The 10628-nt window shown below is 39.3% G+C and overlaps 1 long non-coding RNA gene across 2 annotated transcripts; it reads left to right on the top strand.

Moving 5' to 3' along the window:
• The first annotated feature begins 496 nt into the window (after positions 1–496).
• On the top strand, positions 497–4934 carry LOC133921151 (uncharacterized). Of its 2 annotated transcripts, none has more exons than XR_009910220.1 (4): positions 497–931; positions 3171–3249; positions 3344–3432; positions 4628–4934. It is a non-coding gene; the product is annotated as an uncharacterized LOC133921151 (long non-coding RNA). The 2 variants fall into 2 exon arrangements; XR_009910219.1 differs by lacking the exon at positions 4628–4934 and adding an exon at positions 3874–4099.
• The last annotated feature ends 5694 nt before the right edge of the window (positions 4935–10628 follow it).

Below are 10628 nucleotides of genomic sequence, written 5' to 3'. Positions count from 1 at the left end.
TGCAACTGCCCGCATCCTTTTCGATTCAAAAGGGCCTTTCCTGCTCAAGCTTTTGTATAAGCACACTCCATTGCCTAGCCTGTAGCCATGGTCGGATGATAAGCTGTGAAATGCTGTTTCAAAAGCAAGCGGAACCAACTCATCAGAATGAACAGAAGAGTTCTCCGTGGCAGAAGGGGAAAAGGGGGCGAGGCCTCATGCTTTGACTCTACCAGGCCTGTTTGGATTGAAGCCGCTTGTCTCGCCAAAAAATTGGTGTTGATCCTATTCCTGCATAGTCTATAACATATATTACCCGGCCAAGAATCCCTGCCTCCTGAGCGCCTGAGCTACTGTAGCAAACTGTCCGAGCCACTTCGAGCCGTCGGATGACAATGCCAGCACCGATTGCTTGCACGTGTTCCCGTCGATGCTTCTAGGCCAACGCTATGATCGACGATTCCAAGGCAGGAAACCTCCACTGGCTTCCACACTCTTCTCCTCAACCCCACTCCTATCCAGTGGCGGCGTAGTTCCGTCGACCTGGGCCTCCGCCTCGCCCACCCCCATCCGCGGCTTCTTCCCGTGTGGACGCCGTCACCGACGTTGACATCTTCGAAACGCTGGCACCCTCAGCAACCTCGGCATCCCCATGGAGCCTCTCGGAGGTTGGTTCCCGCGCCGACGCCATTGCCGACCTCGAGGTCTTCCAATAGTAGCGAGGTCCCAAGGCCCTTCCTCGAACCCCCCCCCCCCCCCCGCCCCTCCCTCCGCCCCATCGCAGATTTCTGGATGCCTCCGGAGCACCTGCAATCCAACGGAAGCGCGAGTGAAGCCGGAGCCTCTTCAGAGGCACATCTCACGCGAAGGCCATCGGTGACTTGGAGGCAGAGCTCTGAAATTCAGACGTCCATAGCAAGCTTGAAGAAAAGAACCTGACGAAACATAAAAGGTTCTCCTCCATTTCCCTCTCTGAGAATCTTTAATTGACAACATTAGATTTCACAATATAATGGTCAAAATTGGCTCTCTGGGTGAATATTCTCCATTGATAACATTGGATTTCATATTGCAATGGTTAGAGTTGCTTCTCTTGATGAATCCATATCCCTAATGAATTTGATTTATTATACTATGATTCTCTGAATGGTACATCCATTGGTTACTGTCATCTTGGAAACCTTGCTTACATATCTCATGAATGCAAGATTACAACCATACTGCAATTAAGTCCGTATAATGGTTTTTAGCTTTTGAGTTTTAGAAGCCCTGCTTACACATTTGCTTGCATATAATGTGATCTTTGGTTAGATCTAGGTTTCTTTTTTTATTGTTGGATAGAACTATTTATACACATATAGTTGCTTCTCTCGGTGAATCCATATCTCTTTTGAATTTGATTTATTATACTATGATTCTCTGAATGGTACATCCATTGGTTAGTGTCATCTTGGAAACCCTGCTTACATATCTTATGAATTCAAGATTTCAACCATGCTGCAATTAAGCCCGTATAATGGTTTTTAGCTTTTGAGTTTTAGGGGCCCTGCTTACACATTTGCTTGCATATAATGTGATCTCTGGTTAGATTTAGGTTTCTTTTTTTATTGTTGGAAAGAACTATTTATACACATATAGTTGCTTCTCTTGGTGAATCCATATCTCTATTGAATTTGATTTACTGTACTACGATTTTCTAAATGGTACATCCAATAGTTAGTGTTATATTGGAAACCCTGCTTACATATCTCATGAATTCAAGATTTCAACATGATTATTTTTGTAATGTCTGAATATTTTTTGTGCTCATGTTATATGTAGCTGCAAAGTTTGCCAAAATTCTTATTTTCTGTTGACAATTTGTTGGTTAGACCAAAAATTTGTCTCTTCATAAAAAATCAGTACTAAGCAATCTGAGAAGCATGTTATCTTTCATTTCTATGTGCTATTCCTTGGTTGAAGGTGTGTGAATGATCCCAAGAAAACTGTATAGACCCTAAAACATTTGTTTTTGCAAGTAGGGTTTGCATCTTAGCTCTCAGCTTTTGAAACTGTAAGTTCCACTAAAGAAAACCTGCATTCGAAGCTGAAATGAACTAAGCATTTCTCCAAAAAAAAAAAATCCATGTTGGTAAATGGATCTGCCCTTTTCTGTCAAGTTCCTGACTAAAAATGGGCACAGGAAACTTATCACATGACATCTATTCATCTTTCAGCTGTTGTAACCCAATTACTTAGTAGATAAATATCTTTCTTTAGTGTCATCTTGGAAACCCTGCTTACATATCTCATGAATTCAAGATTTCAACATGATTATTTTTTGTAATGTCTGAATATTTTTTGTGCTCATGTTATTTGTAGCTACAAAGTTTGGCAAAATTCTTATTTGCTGTTGACAATTTGTTGGTTAGACCAAAAATTTCTCTCTTCATAAAAAATCAGTACTAAGCAATCTGAGAAGCATGTTATCTTTCATTTCCATGTACTATTCCTTTGTGTGGATGATTAAAAAAACTGTATATACCCTAAAACATTTGTTTTTCCTAATAGTTTTGCATCTTAGCTCTCAGCTTCTGAAACTGTAAGTTCCACTAAAGAAAACCTGCATTTGAAGCTGAAATGAACTAAGCATTTCCTCAGAAAAATATTTTCCATGTTGGTAAATGGATCTATTCATCTTTCAGCTGTTGTAACCCAATTACTTGGTAGATAAATATCTTTGTTTACGGAAAAATGAGTATATGCAACATTGTTGTTTCTTAGGTAATTGGGTTGTTGCTATTGGGAACAAAACACACATGGTATTAGTGCATAGTTTTGCAACTTTGTTAGTCCAAGTTTTCTCAAAAATGTTTGCATATAGATGTCCCAAATGCTTTGGAAACAATACCGAACCTATGTACGTTTTCTTTACCAAATATCTATAATATAATTGTGTTATGTTCTTCTTTGTCATAATAATAATAGTACCCTCTTTGTTAATAAACAAGTACCGGATTACTATCATTGCAGGAGACCCGAATAATATTATGGAAGCTAATGCACCTACCATAAAAATTGTTTTCTTTGGAAACATTGGTGAACAACTCACAATAACAGAAGCAAACAATGGCTCAATCCCCTCAGAAATAACGCGTTTATATAATCACAAATATACCTTAAGACTCACTGTCACATTCTCATCCATGCAGAGAGATACTATATCATTCCAAGTAAAAAATATTGTTGCTATGGGTGGTCCTATCGGATCTATATTTTCTACACCTTCAGGTACATACGACAACTTACAATATATTTCTTTTTGTTAGCTTAAGTTTTGCAAATAATAACATTTACCAAATATATTATATACTAAATTGTACAGACCCACAAGGTCATCAAGATAGTTCTATCCAATTTGTGACAACAAACTTAACATCCTCATCTTCTGATGTAACAGGTACACACAGCAAGGTAAATTTCCTATTCTTTTACTATACATTACTATCTATACAAGAGCTGCTGCATTCTGTTGTTAGCTACAAAACAGTACTAACTGGTAAAAAGAAAATCCTTGCCGATGTCTAGGTTTCTTCCTTTTCACATCTATTTTTTATAACTTGCCCATTTAAACCTACTGGTGAAATGCTAGCTGATTTGCACGTGATCTGGAACCTTATTCCTGTCACCTTTGCCTTTCCTTACTATTATTGTTATCATTCTTCTTCATTCTGCAGTGACTAATTTTGCAAGAACTTTGATATCAATGTTTCTATTTTTTTTTTTACCATAGATATACATTAAGAAACAAAGTTGTCCCTTAACTTTGAAACAGCTAGATGTCTATTGTTATCATTCTTCTTATAACAAACTGACTGTTTGATAACAATGTTTTTTTTCTTTTTTTAACCATAGATGTTAAACTGGCGCAGCGTAGCGCGCCAACCCGTCTAGTTATTTGAATGGTCACCAACAATTGGCTCGCTCATGTCCAATTCATTTCTATGCTCACGCTGAGCGAAATCACGGATGGCCGATTCCTTCACTAAATAATCGGCTTGTCCAACGTTTAACGGGTAAATGTGTGCCATAACCAAATAACTCCTACATCACATTTACTAGTATACATTGCATGGCTAGAATACGCATAACTGCACAAGTACTGATGATAATATAACTCAAGACCTATTTCGTTCAAAAATAAAATCAAGTCATCTCCCAAATAGACGTTGCCGTCGCTTCTCCCAACTTCATTTTTTAAGGGGGAAAAATGAAACCATCGAGAAGATTAAGCAGGGGGTCCAAAAATTTAGACGCAGGGAGTCGAACCCGTGCCTCACGCATGCGAAGCGAGCGCTCTACCAGAAGCTGTGCAGAGTAAATTTATTTGTATGATTACACAGATACCAAATGAATCATTACTAGCAACTACATCCATTCTTTTCCATGTGTGGGGTTATGTTGCTATATGCATTGGAGCTGATCGTATACCAAATTTTGTTCATTAATATTACATTTGGGTGAAAAAAGTTCTCGCCCCATGGCAATTTTGTCCATGTAATTGGTTTTGCGGCTATCAGCTAGGCTATATGGAAAGGCAGGAACAATGTATGCTTTGAAAAGAAAATGATGACTTCTCCTAGTGATGTCATTTTCCATGGATGTTCAGGACGCTATGGTGCGAGGTGTGGAAGGCTTGATCCACACGATGTCACAGCTCATGGAGAATCAGGGGCGTGGAAGCAACCCTACATAGTTAGTGCAACTGATTTCTTCTTGATGCTGGGGAGGTCCTGAACGACAGAGACAGGTTCCAGGTGTATGAACCACAGGATGAATCACAGGAATGATCAAGGATGCAAATGATGATGCATGCTGAAGATGATCGTCTTATGTCCCTAATCACTTTCTGTTTACCATTCTGCTTAGCCATTGTCTAAGAGTTCTGTAACGGCTGTTATCCTTTTGATACTATTTCTGTCTGCCTCTCTCCTCAATTCTCAAATCTCTTTATCCAACATGAACGTGGGTTCCGTTATGATCAGCAACGGAATATGGGGTTTCGCCTTTTTGAAAAAGAATCAAGAGCTATCCTCCTTCATTTGATGTTGTAGTATTTTGAGACAAAGAGCACTTACAAATTTCTGAAGAACATGTATCTCATTTAGCGTATGTCACGTGTTGCACCTCAATATATTTTTAGACAAGGCAGGGGTTGCCCCCTCCAATTTCTATTATCAGAAACCACAGTCTATTTAGGTCTACAAGAAAAAGGGAAAAAATAAAAGAACTGCACACAAAAGATATTAGGGGAAACAAGAGTTGACCAGCCACCCTCCCTCCCCAACATTACAGTTAAAACATATACACTATAAGTCTTAAACATTCTAACAAAGTTCTTCCACATTATGCCAAATGCCAATCTCCACCACAAAGCTTCCAGCCATACAATGACAACACAAAAGAACCATTTTGCTTCTGCACCCCTCTTCTTCATGCTTGAATCATGTTTATCACCGGCCGTCAACCTTTCCTTGCATCAAAAACCTCCCCCGCGACCTGTCCTAGTGGACTTGCCCCCTCCTCCAGCGGCTTTTTGCTTTTTTGCTTTCTCTGCAACATAGACCACAATTTTAGCCAGTGACAAATGTTGAAAATAATAGGCATTGGATCGATTGGTATTTTGTTTTTAAAACAAGCAGTATTTCTAGTTTTTCAAAGAGCCCACATAACGGCTGCTACTCCCACCATGACCCTTATCTTAGTCCCCCCCCCCCTCCCTGAAACCCAAAATCCAATCCTCACGTAATTGAGAAATTGAACTCGTGCTTCGAGATAGACTAAAAGCCACTTTAACTGTGTTCCACACAAACCTAGCTAGTGGGCACTGAAAAAAAAGATGATCAATTGATTCCTTCTCCACAGAATTGACATTTCTCTTCTCCTTTCCACCCTCTTTTTAACAAATTATCTTTAGTTAGGATGCTCTTCCGCAGCACTAACCACAAGAAGACTTCAATCTTTAATGATATCCTCACCTTTCATAGAAATTTAAATGGGTACCCTATGGCTTGAGACTTCAACTCACTATAAAAGGACTTCACTATAAATCTCCCATCCTTTGTCAAAGTCCATATTAGCTTATCCTATTCATCACTCAGAGACACCCCACCGCATTCAGTTTCGAATCTACACCACTCAGCCATCTTGTCACCAATCAAGCGCCTCCTAAAACCCATATTATCTATTCCTTTATCAAAGACACCCGCTATTGACACATTCTTCTCATAGGCTATGGCACAAAGCCTAGGATACTTTTGTGCAAGTGGCATATTTACTATCCAAACATCTGCAAAATGGGAGGAAATGTTTTTTAACTTCCATCAACCCGACCAAGAAGTGCGAGTCTCCCAGCTTAAAACTCACCTGAGTTAGAGTCTTGGATTTCAAGTATTTGTTGTACAATAAATCCTACACATGCCTCCCTCCCTTTCTACATTACACAACCATTTCCCTAGCAAAGCAATGTTCATAATGTCTTGGTCTAACACACCTAGCCCACCTTGATCTTTAGGACAACACACAATAGGCCATCTTGCTAGGTGATATTTTCTACAGCCTTGGTCTTCTTGCCTCAATAAACTCTTCCTGTACCTATCCCTTTTACACCTAACCCCCTTGGGCAGTCTATAGAAGGATAACATATATAGGGGTACATTGCTAAGAGATGAATTCAGCAGTATCAACCTGCCTCCATTAGATAGTAACCTTCCTTGCCATCCCCTAACTTATTTCCCATTTTTCTTTCTGACCCTATCTAATCACTATTTTTCAATCTTTTCTTGTGCACGGGTACTCCCAGATACTTGAGAGGGAAGTTGCCAGTAGCACATGTGAAGATTTGATTATACATATCCTACCTTTTTGTTGCCTCCCCCAAGTTGTACACTTCGTTTTTATGAAAATTTATTGAGTCCAAACATATGCTCGAAGAGGCATAGAATGAATTTTAGGTTCTTTTCACTCTCGAGGTCATCTTCCAGGAGAAAAATAGTTTCATCTGCATACTGCAGAATGGCCAAGCCTTTATGTACCAAATCTGGAATCAACCCTTTCACTAAACCCACATCCTTGGCTCTCTCAATCAAAATAGCTAAAGCGTCAGCTACAATATCAAAAGGCAAGGGGACAGGGGATCCCCCTGTCTCAATCCCTTATAAGATTTAAAATATGGTCCAATCCTATCATTCAATCTCACAGCTACATGTCCTCCCGACACAACTTTCATGATCTAATCACACCAAACAGTGGAAAAGCCTTTAATTCACAATATTTGATACAAGAAGGGCCACTTTACTTTATCGTATGCCTTTTCAAAATCCACTTTAAAAAAATCCTAGATCGTTTTTCTTTGTGCATAGTGTTCAACGTCTCATGTAGCATAAAAACCCCTTCCATTATATACCTCTCTCTAATAAAAGCAGTTTGCACCCTAGAGACCACATGACTGATCACTTTAATTAATTGTTCATCAAAACCCTGGTTATAATCTTATAACTAACGTTTAAAAGACAAATAGGCCTGTATTTTTGAATTTGATTAGCATCCCTAGACTTCGGTAGCAAAGTAAGAATCCCATAGTTTAATCTTTGTATATTCATCTTGCCCTTATGAAAATCATCCAACATATTTTTCAAATCCCATTTCACCCGTTCCCAAAATTTCTGGTAGAATTTTACTGGAAAACCATTATGGACTTAGGCCTTATTGGTTTCCATTTCAAATACCGCAGCTTTCAACTCTTCCATTGTGAGTTCCTTTATTAGCATATCAACATCATGCATACTTAGTTTACTAACATTCTCTTCCCCCAGAGAAATGTTAGAAATCACAGCATGTCCAAATAGGTTTTGGTAGTATTATGTAATGTGTTTCATAAGTTGTTCTTCTCCTTCCACTTTTTCCTCTCCATTCATTAAAGATAGAATTCTAGTGTTCCTTCTCCTACCATTGGCTTTGGCTTGAAAGCATTTAGTGTTGTTATCCCCCTCTAGCACCTCCTTTTCTTTACACCTCTATAGCCATTTTACTTCCTCTTATTTTAAAAGCCTTGCCAGATGTGCCTCTAGCTCTCTCTTTTTCTACTCTCTCTTGAGTAGAAATCCCAAAAATCTCACTATTCTTATCAATTTCATTGATTTGTTGCAATATCTCTTTCTTTAGTTTCCTATACCACCCTTCTACATTCCTGTCCCACCCTCTCAAGGATTACCTCAGTTTTCTGAGTTTACATTGCCACACATCTACACTCGACTTCTTTTTGGTACCTTCTGACCAGATTCTTTAGACATGATCATATAAGTCTTCCCTAAAAAACCAGCTTACTTCAAATCTAAAAATCAGGTCCTTTTGAATTCCTACCCAGTACCTAATATCAATGGAGTATAGTCTGAATAAACTCTCTCCAGAACCTTTACCATTGATAATGGGTGATGTCCCTCCCAATCATTGCTAACCAAAACTCTATCTAATTTTTCAAACGTTGGATCCTCATGGTCGTCACACCAAGTGAAAGCTCTTCATGTTAACGCAATCTCTCTCAACCCCACGTGATCGATGATTGCATTAAATAGGTAACACCACTTGGTATATCTATCCTTCTTGTTTTCATCACTTTCTTTCCTTGTTATATTGAAATCCCCTCCAACAAACAATGAAAAAATGTTATGCTAGCAAACATTTGATAGCGCAGTCAAGAAGGATTGTTTTCCTTCCACCCGAGCATCACCATACACTATCACTAGATCCCACACGAAACCATACCCAACGTTCTGAACAGTAAGTTTCACAGAATATTCACCATTTTAAGAACCCTTAATTTTAAGCTCGCTTGTCCTCACCCATACCATAATCCCTCCAGATCTCCCTTTAGAGGCAGACCACTTACATTGAAAGTCACGCCCATCACATATGTCTCTAAGCTCTTGGTCGGAAAAATCAATTCTCTTAGTTTCCTACAGTCCCACAAAATCAACGTTTTGTCCCAGAACAATTTCTTTAAAAAACCTTCTTTCATCTATTGGACCATTGCCTAGTACATTCCAAATTAGACCTTTCATTTTTTAACCTTGTTTTTATTCCTTCCCACCCCCTTCTTTTTAACTTTGGGATTCACACAGATTACCTCTGGTGATCTTTTTTTCTTTTTTTTCTTCCCCGAGGACAACAGTTGGAACTTCACCAAATAGTTCTCAAGGTCCGCATCAGTGTCATCCAAATCAGATAGCAGTTCTAGAAGAAACACATAGTCTAAATCATCTTGACCTGTTTTTTGTTCAATGCTCCCAGATTGTACCTTTTTTTGCCCTTCTAAAAATAAATTGACCCGAGCTTACTCAAGGTCTTTAATTAACTCTTTGTTTTGACTAACTTCCTCCAAATCACACCCAAAACTAACTCCCAAAATGGAAGAAAACTAGGCTAGAGAAGAGTGAGAAGAATTTAGAACAGTGAGGATATCATTTTCATTACCTTCAAACATGGCATCTCTTGTTTCTACTTTTCCAGTAGCTTTTACCAGAGCTGGGATATTAGCAGCTGTAGCAAATCTTGCACATCTCCTAACATCCTGCCCCATCTGAGTCTTCTTATCTTGCTTCCTCTTCTCCTCCCGAGCTTCTTCAGAGCTGTTAGACAACACCATCCCCATAGATTTAGCAAAGTCTCCCACTAACTCTGGGGATTCAAGTTTCGCAATTTGTACTCTCTCCTAACTACCTTCTATTAGCAAGTCTTCACTACCCTCTCCTCGGTCTTGATCCATGACCATCTACTACTCCTCCCCCCCCCCCCCCAAGCTGTTGTAGATAGGCTTGCTGATGTGTAGTTTTCAGCCCCATACATATCTTCTTCTGTCAACTTGTGCTGAAACACTTGATATTCCTACCTTTGCAACATCAACATGTGGTCCAAAACTTCCTGTTGCTCTCTCTCGACCATTTTTTTGTTTTGCCTGCGCATTCTTGCACACTTCCTCCCCTTCTTCAGTGTCTTCTCCTTGTAATATGTTCATCCCAAATTTCATTCCTGTGTTTGATCCATATTGTTGCCACCTTGGGCTATAGATGTTAGCTAATTCCTTGTTACTTAATACCTTTTTCCCACTTGACAGTTCCACTATCTTATCCATTGTGCTTTTCATTTTCTTAGCTGATCTATCTTGTGAATTACCATTATGCTTACTCTCGTCATGTGCCATTTCACTTATGACCCTTTTGCCTATTGGTCCTTGTTTGTTCCACCCCACTTCCACCACTTCTTCCACCTTGTAATTCACATCATAATAGAGCCCATCAAGTGCAGTTACCTCCCCAATTGGTGGTATCTTTTTTGGATATTTGACACTAATCTTGATTCAGACAATATCATCATTCTTTAGAGCTTCCATGTCCACTTCATATACCACACCCAGACCAGACCCAATTTCATGCAGAGAGAAGTAGTTTAGCATTGTGTCAAGGATAGCTAACACTCTAAGCCAGATTGTGTGCAGTTTTCCTTTTGCAACAGCCTCTGGTGACCAGCTCTCAACCCTTATTGTTGCTCCTGTCCCTTTCAGCTTGAAGTCCTCAAAGTTCTCTATCTCCTATAGCCTCACTTTAGATGAAAAA

The sequence above is a fragment of the Phragmites australis genome, chromosome 6 (assembly GCF_958298935.1).
Source record: "Phragmites australis chromosome 6, lpPhrAust1.1, whole genome shotgun sequence".
In the NCBI taxonomy this organism is placed as follows: domain Eukaryota; kingdom Viridiplantae; phylum Streptophyta; class Magnoliopsida; order Poales; family Poaceae; genus Phragmites; species Phragmites australis.
The sequence above is the reverse complement of the archived record's forward strand: the minus strand, read 5'-3'. Positions and strand labels throughout refer to the sequence as shown.